The following is a 13,941-nucleotide window of genomic DNA, read 5'->3' as shown; positions in this document are numbered from 1 at the left end:
CCCTGTTTGATGCAAAAAAAATGCACAACAATTTTATCAACTATTTTTTAATAAACACATGTGGATTCCACTCTTTCCTAATCTTTAAGCAAGTTGTCATCATAGGAAGGCATGGCATATTTTTTCTCCAGCTTTAAATACTCCCAGACAGTATTGTACCTCAGCTTCAGAGACATAACATGATAGCTGATTTCATGCCCACAACAGTTATATGAAGTGTTTCCAGAGAAAGTGTTTGCAGTTACTAGTGTCCTCATCAGATACCATTTTATCCACCATATTGAATCTGTGGGAGCTGCTCTACTGGAATTTAACTGGGGTGCGGCCATCGCCTCCAGATGCCTGAATTACTGGCTAGAGCTCAGATATCACAATTCCCTTTGATGTCACACACACACACACACACGCACGCGCACACACACACGTATCAGTGAAGTGCAGGCTCTTGTCTTGGCCTTGGTGATTTCAGCTGGTATCTCTTTAAGTATGTGTCAGATTTATTTTGAACCTTGACTAATTCTACCCTCTACATTTAAACAAAAATGAGGTAAAGAAATCAAAGTGATTGTAACTGTCCCATGTAATCCAGATTTTTCTTCTACTGCTAAGTATGCTCTGACCCTTTCTGCTTTAGCAACACACAGTGGTTTGGATGGAGCTGAGATGGGGACCCTAAGTCATACTAGACATGGGAATGCAGAAGGACAGATCTGTGTTCTAGGAAAATGTAATCATGTATTCACAGAGTACATATTGCCTTAATGAATCTCTTAGGCCTTATCTGCTGTTCATAATGGAGGAGGAAATGACAACCCACTCCAGTATTCTTGCCTGGAGAATCCCATGGACAGAGGAGCCTGGTGGGCTTCAGTCCATGGGGTCCCAAAGAGTCGGACCACACTGAGCACACATGGGGATGGGCTATTTGTAATAATTTGTCAGATAGACTCTGATGTTTAAAATCTGGGTAATGGAGGTGGGTTCTGTCTTTGAGTAAAAAGTATATTGAAAAGCTTATCTATCCTGTAATAAGGATTTCATTTCTGCACGTTCATGATTGAGGGAACTTGGTCAGTGTTATATTGTCAGGCAGTGGGCTCTAGGTGTGGACACATTATTCATACTAGAAGGTAATTAGTATTTTTAGCAAATGTTGAAAAAGTAACATGAGCCTGAAATCATTCTGTATCAACCTCATCTGTTGGATTCGAGACAATTTCATGTGTAACTTACAATGACATGATATAAAATTTTACCATAAAGCTTAAATTTGACTGCACTGTAGTTTCCTTTGATAAGCTTTATCTTTTGAAAAAAAAAAAGACAAACTTTGTGCATAGATAGAATTTAAAATGTATGCCTTTACTCTCAACGTTTAAAAAGTTCTCTGAAAGTGTAATTAACAACTTAAAATGTTACTACAACCTAAAGTATATCATTTGAAGCCATTTGTAGTTAGCTTAAGTATAGGCAAGGTTCAAATTAACAGCATTCTTACTTTCTGTAAAACAAAACAGACACAGACTTGGTGAATGTTGGCTCCGTCATTACATTTGATTCTTTTGGAATGAATAGCACCAATTTAGTTTATGATTATTACAAGCAAGGCAGTTCTCTGACAGCATAGGTAGAAACAAAGCCTGCAGGTGAATCTTATATGGTCTCTGTTCTTGAGACGAGTACAAAATTCCCATTACTTTTTCTCTTCAAATAAAAGAGAAATCAAGACATCTTCTAAACAGTGCTGTATCTTCTGGCAAATGACTGTAATGTTTTTAACATTTAATAAAGAGTTTAAAAATATTGCCTTACTAGTTAGTACATTAAGACACATTTTACAGACCTTTTCGATCCTTGGCTCCTCGAGGACCCCGCGAAGGTGATGGATCTCAGAAGAGTGTTTCTTCTTTCCCGGAGGAGTGGAGGTGGCCTTGTCTCTTTGTGACACACTGCTTGGTCCGTGGTCACTTTGAGGCAACTATGGCCTCAGATCCCATCTGTCCTCGTCCTCCACTCAGCTATATTTGGTAACTGAACTCATGTTTCCGCAGACGGCCCTGGCCAGGGATTCCAGCAGCCCAGCTCCAAGGGCTGGGTTCTTAGAAATTAAAGGCTCTAGGTGTAGAGGGAACTATATTTATGGATCTAATAAACATGGGATTTACGTGTGTTTCTCTACTCTCTGACCTTGTGATTGGAAATCACCACCTGTCCTTTAAACATATTCTCAATCAATTAAAATGTGCAGTGTGCGAATCTAAGGAGAAAAAGCGACCCTCTTAAGGAAGGCTCTTTGACTATAATCTTCTGCTCTGTGCATTACCTTAGTCACATGGTAGATTATCCTAAAATATCCAGTAGCTATTTAGAAGTTAAGGCACCTGTCAAATGGAGAGGAGAGCCCCCCGATCTCTGACTGCAATTTGTTAATTAAAAATTATGATATGACTTTGTGTGTATGCAGGACATAGTCTAGCACAGGACTAAACAGACATGAGACAGACATGAACACACCGGAGCCTGAATCTTGCGCACATCGCAGTGCTGAGCACTCAGGCCGGGGCCCCGCACAGCCTCACCACCTAGCAAGTATCTGTTGATGGAATAAACAGACGTTGAGCGGATATTGATCAGGACATGTCGGAACTCTCTTACACTTGTAAAAAAAAGTCTCATTACTTATTCTGTAACAGCACATTGTAACATGTTCTAATATTTTGAACTTCCAAAGAACAAAACAGAAAGCTTTTCTGTTCCAAGGTCAGGCAGCAGAGTCGAATAGAAGGGGCAGAAAATAATCACACAGAAGCTCCTGGTGCAGTAAATTTGGAAATGCAGGGCCACTTCTTCCTTTGTCTGGATAATATTGTTCTAGTCGATGCAGGTTCTTATCTAGATAAATTTTTTCTTTTCTTTATAAAAATATTTTATTTTTTAAAAACGTTAAAAAAATTTTATTGGGAGATATTTGCTTTTGAAGAAATCTTTTTCTGATGGTGGAACACTTAGAAAGGGCTGCTCTTAAAGTTTCCTTTATAGGTAGTTCTGGTCCTTTCTAATCAGTCCTTGGAAACAGGCACATCCCTGGACTGTTTCAATGACTTGAGGGGAGTGGGGGGCGGGGTGGCTGGTAAAAACAAAAGTGTTTATATCTTCTTCTTACTAAAGCCCTTAAGATAATAGTACAAAACCCAGAAGGATAAGAGTTGGGGGAGAGGACAGTGGAAGATTCTAGAAATGGACAGAATGGCTGGGAAATGGCTAATACACAGATGAATGGGCTAATTAAATTGGGAAGTTAAGTGCATGCAGGAGGAGGTGCCTTGGGGAAGCAGTGATTTGTTCAGAATTACAGAAAGACTGAATTGGAGGCACCTGGCCCCACCCTGAACATCATTTTAATTGGCAACTCTTGGTGTTGCTGGAGCGGGCCAGCGCTGAGAGCGGGATTTGACTAAAAGAACCCCGCCCCGAACAGTCAGACCTGCGGCTGTTTCTGTGTCCCACAGACCACCCTTAACCCTTGGAGAGGACGGGAGCTGTGTTCTCTGGAGTGTACAAGACAGTCCCCAGGACCGGGACCACCACACAGCAGAAGGAAAGGGTGAGGCCCAGAGAAAAATTTCTGGGAGCTGGGTTGGGGGAGGGAACAGGGGCTTGGACTAGCGTCCTATTTCTGGAACAGAGGAATGATGGGGATGTGGAAAGACAGTCACATTCCACACAGCTTGGCATTGCTGTGTCTGTGACACGAATATCTGTGCTTCTGGTGTCTAAAAATGTCATGATCAAAAATTAAAGAAAACCTCTGTTGTGTCCTGCGGCAAAGTGCAAGTGAAAGAGATGATAGGAATTAAAATGTTGTGACCGCTCCAGGGTGTTAGTTAAGGAAAGAGTTCCTGAGAGCAAGGAGGCTGGTGGTTACGAAGGCCAGTGGACAATGAATGCAGTAGCAATCTCCTCCCCTCCCTCTTCCCCCCACTCTCTCCTCCTCCTCCTTCATTTTAAGATAAGTGGATGCTAACCATATGACCCAAGCTTCATGTCAACATTTTAACAGACTTTACTGTTGTATTAATAGTAAATTATTCAGGAGGCACCAGGTGTTTTTTCTGTCTGCACCAGACTGCACCTAGGCAATAACTTGTAAATCTTGGCTTCATTTTATTTTTTTTTTATTTTTATTTTTTTTATTAATAGCCTGTATCACTGAATTATAATTTTTTTTTGTCATACATTGATATGAATCAGCCATAGATTTACACGTATTCCCCATCCCTATCCCCCCTCCCACCTCCCTCTCCACCCGATTCCTCTGGGTCTTCCCAGTGCACCAGGCCCGAGCACTTGTCTCATGCATCCCACCTGGGCTGGTGATCTGTTTCACCATAGATAATATACATGCTGTTCTTTTGCAACATCCCACCCTCACCTTCTCCCACAGAGTTCAAAAGTCTGTTCTGTATTTCTGTGTCTCTTTTTCTGTTTTGCATATAGGGTTATCGTTACCATCTTTCTAAATTCCATATATATGTGTTAGTATGCTGTAATGTTCTTTATCTTTCTGGCTTACTTCACTCTGTATAAGGGGCTCCAGTTTCATCCATCTCATTAGGACTGATTCAAATGAATACTTTTTAATGGCTGAGTAATATTCCATGGTGTATATGTACCACAGCTTCCTTATCCATTCATCTGCTGATGGGCATCTAGGTTGCTTCCATGTCCTGGCTATTATAAACAGTGCTGCGATGAACATTGGGGTGCACGTGTCTCTTTCAGATCTGGTTTCCTCAGTGTGTATGCCCAGAAGTGGTATTGCTGGGTCATATGGCAGTTCTATTTCCAGTTTTTTAAGAAATCTCCACACTGTTTTCCATAGTGGCTGTACTAGTTTGCATTCCCACCAACAGTGTTAAGAGGGTTCCCTTTTCTCCACACCCTCTCCAGCATTTATCGCTTGTAGACTTTTGGATAGCAGCCATCCTGACTGGAGAGTAATGGTACCTCATTGTGGTTTTGATTTGCATTTCTCTAATAATGAGTGATGTTGAGCATCTTTTCATGTGTTTGTTATTGGCTTCATTTTAAAACCCACCTAAAGTGTGTGTGTGCGCTAGGACATGCACACTCGTACTAATATTTTTCTCTTATTAACACATTACCAAGAAGATGCACATTCTTGCAGTTTTTAGGAAGAGAAGAGATGGGAATGCAGTCTAGTAAACATTCGCTGTATGGAATGACAAAAAGAACTGTAACATATTACTGATAAATTAGCGGCTCAGCCTTTTTCGTTGTTGTGGAGTCATTCACAAAGGAATGAAAGTACATCTCCCCGTCCTCCCTCTGGGAAGTACAGCCAAGTTTTATGATCTTTAAGGTACCTCGGTCACAGGAGACAACTCAGACCTTTTTGTAGAAATGAAAAGTTAAAAGTTGCAGGTGTAAAGCATCAAAGCAACTGAAGTTGGTATGTAGGATGGGAACAGTATTGTTGGTGTATCTGCAGGGAGATGGGGGCTGGGGCTTCTGGGGAAGATGCCTTCTCAGAGCCTGGAGGGACAGAGGGGTGGCAGGTTCTATGATGGCCTAGGAGGCTGATGAGAGCACTGTGGCCTGGCCGAGTGGCAGAGGTGGGGTCCTCCGCCTGCCAACGGATTTGGGGCGGACAGTACGTCTCACTGTGAATCTCAGGTGGGTGCACTGTTTCTCAGCCCAGAGGGAGGCCTGGCCCACATGTTCCTGGACTGCCAGGTTCCCAAAGGCCTGGAAGCCATGAGACTGTAAGAAGAATACAGAAATAAAAAGATAGCTTGTGGTCCTGAGAAGCATCAAAGATAGATACGACTTTATTAAAAAAGACTAAGAAAGTGACTTTTCCTGAATAACATGAGCATGGAGCAAACCATGCTTGTTTACCAAGTATTATGAGAATCGGGACACAAAAAAAGTTATTTTCCTTGGAAGAGACTCTTGACCAAGGCTCTTGAGTTATCATGGGAAGGGTCTGGGGATGTTAAGGATGAGACCTGTGTGTACACAGTCATGCCCTGTGAGGCCCACTTTATTTACTGTCAGAGCATTTCTGTGAGCACCAAGGTCAGGGGTGGGGGCGTGACCCCGCCACTAGATCTTACTTAGTTCATCTTCCAAGTGGCTGCTTCTTTGTGTGAAACCTCTTGCTCCTTCCGAGGCCTGCACTGAGCAGCCCACCCTCTGTCCACGTGTTCTCAGGTGAGCCTCCGCTCTGGCTGAGCTCCTGCTTCTCTCCAGGTGTGTGGCCCATGTCCTGTGACGTCAGCCTGCTGTCTGTTCCCCTGCCTAGGTCAGGCTAGCTTCACCACCCCACCCGCCCCGTTCTCCTCACAGGTGACCTAGGGGGTCTGCTCCCCCTTGAACAGCCTGTACTAGTTAACTGCTGCTTTATAACAAATTTTTGAGAAGATTAGTGTCTTAGAACAATAAATATATATCACATCACATTGTTTCTGTGTGCCAGGAATGCTGTCTAGTCTGAGACTGCTGACCCCTAGGTCGGGGTATCATGAGTTGACATCCAGATGTTACACGTGCTTCCTTTCTTCTGAAAGCAGGACTGGGCTCTGGAATCTGCCTCCAAGGGCATCACTCATGTGCATATTTTGGTGCACAGGTGTATAAACTTCCATTTAGATTATAAGGACCCTGGTTGTTCAGACAAATACCAGGCGAAGGTAATCAAGGCTTTTGTGATAGAGGGGATATGAAAAGGACCTACCCCTTCATCCTTTTTGATGTTTTCTCACCCTGGCGGCCCAGAAAGCTCTGAAAACCCTCTGGTTTTCCAGGAGCTGATCCCCTTCCCCTCTTTCTGAACATTTTCTTTCCCCCTTCACTCGCGGTATGGTCCTCCAGCAAACAGGGATCATGGGGCAGCACATAAAATAGTAAACTGAGAAATCAGGAATAAAATAAAATTAGAGGCATAAAATGCTTGCAGAGTTGTTCTAATGAGCACTTGTTGGTCCGTTTGGCCACTGTGGGAACAGGTGTCCTTCAAACCATGCACAGGCTCCCTGCATCATCCCCCTCCTGTGTATGTGGCTTGGACACAGGTCACAGGGTCAGGTGTGACGCACAGCCTTGCTTGTTTAAACAGGTTATGTCTGTCTGTGTATGTGTGCTTAGTCGCTCAGCCGTGTCCGACTGTGTGACCCCATGGACTGTAGCCCACCAGGCTCCTCTGTCCATGGGATTCTCCAGGCAAGAACACTGGAGTGGGGTGCCATTTCCTTCTCCAGGGGCTCTCCCTCCAGGGGATCTTCCCCACCCAGGGATCAAACTTGCGTCTCTTGAGTCTCCTTCATTGACAGGTGGATTCCTTAACCATTGAGCTGTCTGAGAAGCCCTGTGTCCATCTGTACATAGCAGTAAACTTCAGATTTGCCCCTCATGAGTTATGCTGTAGGAACTGTGATTAAATCTACTGCATTCGTGTAGCCCAAGCCTGCACGTAGTCTTTTGATCACAGGCTTCTGTTACTTGGGATGTTTGCCAATTTGTGTATGTGCACAAAAATGACTAGAGGAAGGTAATTTTATCACAGTAGTCATCAAAGGAGAGTTGACATTTCTGAGAATAGATTTTATAATACACATTTTAAATGGATATTGTGGCCTTGTTAGGAATTATGATCTTCAGCAGAAATAATCTCATTTTCAGCTTGACTCTTAGGGCCCAACTGTAGAGAAGTTTTATTCTTCAGGGCTTAAAAACCAGTGACATTAATTTCAAAGTGGTGTTTATTGGATTTAACATTTTTTGGATAATCCAATAACATTTATTGGATTATTACATTTAACATTTTTTGCAAAGCATGGGTATCATTGAATAAAGAGAAAAGTACAGATTGTGTTTGGAATAATGATATAAATTTTGAAAAAAAATTAGTAAATAGAAATTGTATATTGAGAGAAGACTACACCATGGACAATTGAGTTTTATCCAAGTTATAGAGGTTGGCTTAATTAACACCTGAAGATTTAATTAATTCTCCATATTGATAAGTCAAAAGAGAAAAGCTATATGCCCATTACCATAGGTTATTAATGAGCCTTTGGACAAAATTTAACATCCACTCTCAGTTAAAAAAATCCCTCAGTGGGATGGGGAGAGGAGGATTCCCCTGTCATATGGTACATTAATTATACTGAAGGGTATGTGTATGTGGTCCAGCCTTGTATATACACAGATTCATTCACACGCACCTAAGATGCATCATGTAGTGACCCAAGGAGCACTAACCACAAATGCATGCCTTAGCCTGTTCTGAAGAAAAGGGGGGCAGAGTAGGGGAATAGATGGAGTGCTGTGGGAAGAATTGATTTTGTGATATAAAAAATCCTCTATAAAAATATTCTACAAATGTTGTGCAGATGAATGGATAAGGAAGCTGTGGTACATATACACCATGGAATATTACTCAGCTGTCAAAAAGAAGTCATTTGAATCAGTCCTAATGAGATGGATGAAACTGGAGCCCATTATACAGAGTGAAGTAAGCCAGAAAGATAAAGAACATTACAGCATACTAACACATATATATGGAATTTAGAAAGATGGTAATGATAACCCTATATGCAAAACAGAAAAAGAGACACAGAAATACAGAACAGACTTTTGAACTCTGTGGGAGAATGTGAGGGTGGGATGTTTCAAAAGAACAGCATGTATACTATCTATGGTGAAACAGATCACCAGCCCAGGTGGGATGCATGAGACAAGTGCTCGGGCCTGGTGCACTGGGAAGACCCAGAGGAGTCGGGTGGAGAGGGAGATGGGAGGGGGGATCGGGATGGGGAATAAGTGTAAATCTATGGCTGATTCATGTCAATGTATGACAAAACCCACTGAAATGTTGTGAAGTAATTAGCCTCCAACTAATAAAAAAATTAAAAAAAAAAAATATTCTACAAATGTTGTATAACCTCAATTAAAACAGTATTGTTTTTTTTGTGGAGCTGGAAAAACTGATGTGAGTTTATCCAGAGGAATTATTGTGGCAAAATATGCAGGAATATTGTGAGAAAGGGGCCAGGGCTGGAGGGGAGCTCTGAGACCAATGGCATGCACACCAGCTCCCAGGGGATGGGAGACAGGGAGGGGCGCTGGCTTGAACGGGCGGACGTCTTACTCTGGTACAGGAAGAACATTCCCCTGAAACGGCTGCCCACAGTCACCAGCTATATCTGCTGCTTGTTCTTGTCCAGTTCCACTGACCTGGCCCTCATTACAGTTTAAGAACTGATATCCACTTCACTTCCTGCAGCAGAAAGAAAGCTCATTAGGCTCACACAAATTGAACAGAAAAAGGGACGTGGGATGAGTGAATAACTATGCAGTTACAGGACTATATTCAGGACAGGATTAGGATGAGAATAGTGTACATTTCGGTGTATGTAACATCATCATTATATATTACATAGATATGTGTATAAATACACCTCTATATCTATATTGATGTCTGTTATTTCTCTCTTTCTGGCACATAACTGACACATTTTTACGTTTTCCTGGAGGGTGAGAGTGGTCAGCCTGGCAGTGAGTGCCCTCAGACCGTGTGAGCAGGCCTGGGCAGGACATGGCCCCAAGGTCGCCATGCAGTGTTACTTCTAAAAATGGCATCAGACATTATCTTGACTGTGATTGTTCTTTTCTCTTTATTCTTTGCCTAATTAATTGTAGTCATTTTTAACATGTACTTTCTAATATACCAAGAAGTGAGATGGAAAAACTGTCCCAAATATATTGTTAAGGGCAACAAGCACATTACATCCTAGTTATTCTCTGTGGAGGGTTAGATTAAAGAAAACTTTCAGCTCCTTTTTTCCTATACTTGGCATTTGTGTGCATTCATTACATGAACCATCAAAAAAAAAAAAAAAGAAGTCAAACAAGTTAACCACACAATGAGCTAAAGCCATTTTAACTTTTTGACATCCTTTCTTGCCTGGTGAACCTGCAAGAGAGTAAAAAAATTGTAAAGTCATTTGGGTATAAAATAGAGAGTAATCAAGAAATTCTGAATTCAGTATGTTTCAATTTAGAGAGTTAAAAATAAACTTCACTGATGTTAGTACCTAAACCAGAGTCCCTCTTCTATGGGTCAGGCCCTGCTTGCTGATTTGCCGCTGTTTAATCTGAGCAAATGGCAGATTAAATGACTCTGCGTCCTCTACGGTCCTCTTCGCCTGGCCAACATCAAAACGGCACGTCCTTTGACCCACTTCATCCCAGGTCTGCTCCAAGGACATAATCTCAACTATAGCAAGAGCTGTATGCAAAACACATTCAATTCCACATTGTTTACAGTAGCAGGAAACGGAAGCAATTCAAATACAGTTTGTGAAACAGCTTAGCAAAGTCAGGGAGTTTTGAAGTGGCCACAAAAAGTGACTTTTTTGAAGTGTTTGCATTAGTTAGGAGAAAGGAAAACAGGAAAGAAACCAACAGTTTTTACAGTTTGAATATAACTTAATTAAAACAATCTTTGTATGGCTGAAAGTTCTAATGGTTTACATTGAAATGCTTCGCTATTTTCTACAAATGTAAAGACTTCCCCAAACTGTATGAGGCCGTTTGATTTTGTTGTTGTTGTTGTTGTTAGATGGGAAGGCAGATTTGCCAGGATAATTCGATGTCTAATAGTGGCTTTGAGACTTCACAGCCTCAATCCCAGCTGACAGCCTCTGCTTCTCCTAGAGGTCTTGTTTTCTCTGCCTTGGGGAGACATGGGGTGAGGTGCATCAGACTTGCCTGGGGAGCATTTGCTGCAACAAATGGGGACATGGAGACAGCTGCCCACAGCTTCAGGGGCAGCTCCCCACGGAGCCTGCCCTGGACCATGTGGCCAGGACTCCCCGGGGAAAGCAGACAGGAAGGAAGAATGTGTCAAAGGGGGAAAGCGGCTGTTGGAGAACGATTTAGATGCTGAAAAAAGGCCAGCGTGGGGCCCAGTTGCCATCCACAGAAACTCCGGCTCTGCCCTGGCCTGCTGCAGCCAGACTCGCTCTTTGCTCAGCGCCTGCTATTCTGGGAAGGAATCTGCAGGAGCTGGCAGGTCTTCAGCCCTGAGGTTTCCTCTGATGGACTGACGAGCAGGTGTTGGAGAAGCCCGTGTCAGAAATGTCACACACCCGGGGGTTCATATTACTCCTGTCACTGGGACTGTAGTTTGGCTAGAACGTGTGGTTTCTTATCAAGGAGTCTTCCTGCAGGGGGAAAGCGGAGGAGGTTATTTACAACACTTCCAGGCAATTGCTTGTCCATAGACACAGCCTATGCTAGGGTCAATACCATGTTTATCTCCAATTTATCAATCGAAAATCGTACCCACGATTGTACGGCTGATACATATATGAATGTGATCCAGAATAACCTTTTCAAAGAAAGGGTGTTGACAGTTTAATCCTAAAAAATATTAAACTCCCTTGAGTTAATTTTATCTCACCAGCAACTTTTCAGAAAAGTCATTACAACAGTGATCCTATCGGTATTAAAAGGAAAAAAGCATATGTAAAGTGGTCAAACACTTCAGGAGTATAATATGTTATGCTCTTTTTTATATTGTTTTGTTTCTTGATTTTTCAAGAAAATTTATCCAAAGCAAAAGAAACATGTGTATGAATTATTCAGATTTTCAGTAAAAATAAGGAAACTTAAATAAGGCCAAAATGTCCAATATACTTCCCACCATATTCAGAGAGAGCACTGACATCCTTCTGTGGGGGGGTCTGCCTTCTCACTTTACCTTGGGGTTCCCCTTGTCCACGGCCACCCTGATATTTGGTTCAGCCACACAGACCTCTCTGCTGTCCCTGGATGGTCTCACTGCCTCAGTGCCGAGCTGCCCTTCAGCCAGACACAGCAGCTCCCAGAGAGTAGAATACACTGGGTCCATCCCTCCTTCACAGCTTCAGGCAGAAGTCATGATCTTGGTGGGCTTTCCTACCCAGCAGTCTACAGTTTATCCTCCTTTCTCCTTCAGCACCTACGTCCCTTCATGCCTGTGTTTTCTGTCTTTTGTAGTTTCTCTTAATCTAACACAATGCTTGTCTTGCTTCTCTTATTATTGGTTATATTCCCCGCTGGAACAGAAGCTCTGAAGAAGGGGTTTTGTGTTTTGTTTGCTTTTCCACCAACCATGTATAACAAGTGCCTGGGACATAGTCTATATTGTCAATAAATGCCTAAAGGAATGCCTGGAAAATATGATGTTTGGATGCAGTTGGCCTGATGCTGCTGTTGCCACTCAATCAAATTATCCACTTTTCACATGCTTCTTGTTGTTCAGTCACTTAAGTTGTGTCCAACTGTTTGCAATTCTTTGCAACCTGATGGACTACAGCCCATCAGGTTCCTCTGTCCTTTACTATCTCCTGGAGTTTGCTCAAAATCATGCCCATTGAGTTGGTAATGCTATCTAACCATCTCATTCTGTATCACCTACTTCTTCTCTTGCCTTCAGTCGTTCCCAGCATCAGGGTCTTTTCTAATGAGTCAGCTCTTCCCATCAGGTGGTCAAAGTATTGGAGCTTCAGCTTTGGCATCAGTCCTTTCAATGAATATTTGGAGTTGATTTCCTTTAGGATTGACTGGTTTGATCTCCTTGCTGTCCAAGGGACTCTCAAGAGTCTTCTCCAGCAAGACAGTTTGAAAGCATCAGTTCTTTGTTGCTCAGTCTTCTTTATGGTCCAACTCTCACATCCACGTATGACTATTGGAAAAACCATAGCTTTGATTAAACAGACCTTTGACAGCAAAATGATGTCTGCTTTTTAATACGCTGTCTAGGTTTGTCATAGCTTTCCTTCCAAGGAGCAAGCATCTTTTAATTTTGTGTCCCAGTCACCATCGGCAGTGATTTTGGAGCCCAAGAAAATAAAATCTGTCATTTTTTTGCCATCTATTTGCCTTGAAGTGATGGGACCTGATGCCATGATCTTCATTTTTTGAATGTTGAGTTTTAAGCCAACCTTTTCACTTTCCTCTTTCACTCTCATCAAGAGGCTCTTAAGTTCCTCTTTGCTTTCTGCCATTACAGTGGTATCATCTGTATATCTGAGATTGTTGATATTTCTCCAGGCAATCCTGATTCCAGCTTGTCAGTTATCCAACTGGGCATTTCACATCTTGTACTCTGTGTATAATTTAAATAAACAGGGTGACAATATATAGCCTTGACGTACTTCTTTCCCAGTTTTGTTCCACATGCTATGTAACTCTAAATTAGATATTGGAATTTGGAATTATTGGATCATTTTTAGTAAAAATAATTTAATGATTAAATGTTGTTGTTTAAACACAAAAAAAGAAAACTAAAGACCAATATCACTGATGAGCAAAGATGAAAAAATCCTCAACAAAATTTTAGCAAACAGAATTCAGCAACACATCAAAAAGCTCATACACCATGATCAAGTTGGGTTTATTCCAGGAATGCAAAGATTCTTCAATATATACAAATCAATCAATGTGATATACCATATTAACAAATTGAAAGATAAAAACCATAAAAAAAAGTTGTTGTTTAGTTGCTCAGTTGTGTCTGACTCTTTGTGACCCCATGGACTGTAGCTCACCAGGCTCCTCTGTCCATGGGATTTCCCAGGCAAGAATACTGGAGCAGGTTGCCATTTCCTTCTCCAGGGGATCTTCCTGACCCAGGGATGGAAGCTGTGTCTCCTGCATTGGCAGGCGGATTTCTTTACCACTGAGTCACCTGGGAAGCCACAATGACCAAACATAAACCTCCTAAAAAAAACAAACAAAAACCCATGCAGCAAACAAAAAGACGCCAAAGCACTAAGACCTGCATCTACTCACAGCTCAGGGAAGGACCCACAGTCTAGTGCCCCATTCATGGTTCCTGAAGAGAATAATAATATAAGAACGACAGCA

General features: G+C 42.1%; 1 protein-coding gene across 3 annotated transcripts in view; it reads right to left on the bottom strand.

The window, feature by feature from the left end:
* Positions 1-1,981, bottom strand: part of PALLD (palladin, cytoskeletal associated protein) — a 383,456-nt gene extending 381,475 nt beyond the window's left edge. Inside the window, exon 1 of one of the 3 annotated variants that reach the window (XM_043890641.1) lies at positions 1,844-1,981. The gene's annotated coding sequence lies outside the window, so the exon portion shown is untranslated. The remainder of the gene's footprint in view (positions 1-1,843) is intronic. The other 2 variants (XM_043890645.1, XM_043890640.1) reach the window with 2 other exon arrangements.
* Between the last annotated feature and the right edge of the window lie 11,960 nt (positions 1,982-13,941).

Source organism: Cervus elaphus, chromosome 29, assembly GCF_910594005.1.
Source record: "Cervus elaphus chromosome 29, mCerEla1.1, whole genome shotgun sequence".
NCBI lineage: Eukaryota > Metazoa > Chordata > Mammalia > Artiodactyla > Cervidae > Cervus > Cervus elaphus.
Note: the sequence above shows the minus strand (reverse complement) of the source record. Positions and strands in the feature narration are given on the sequence as shown.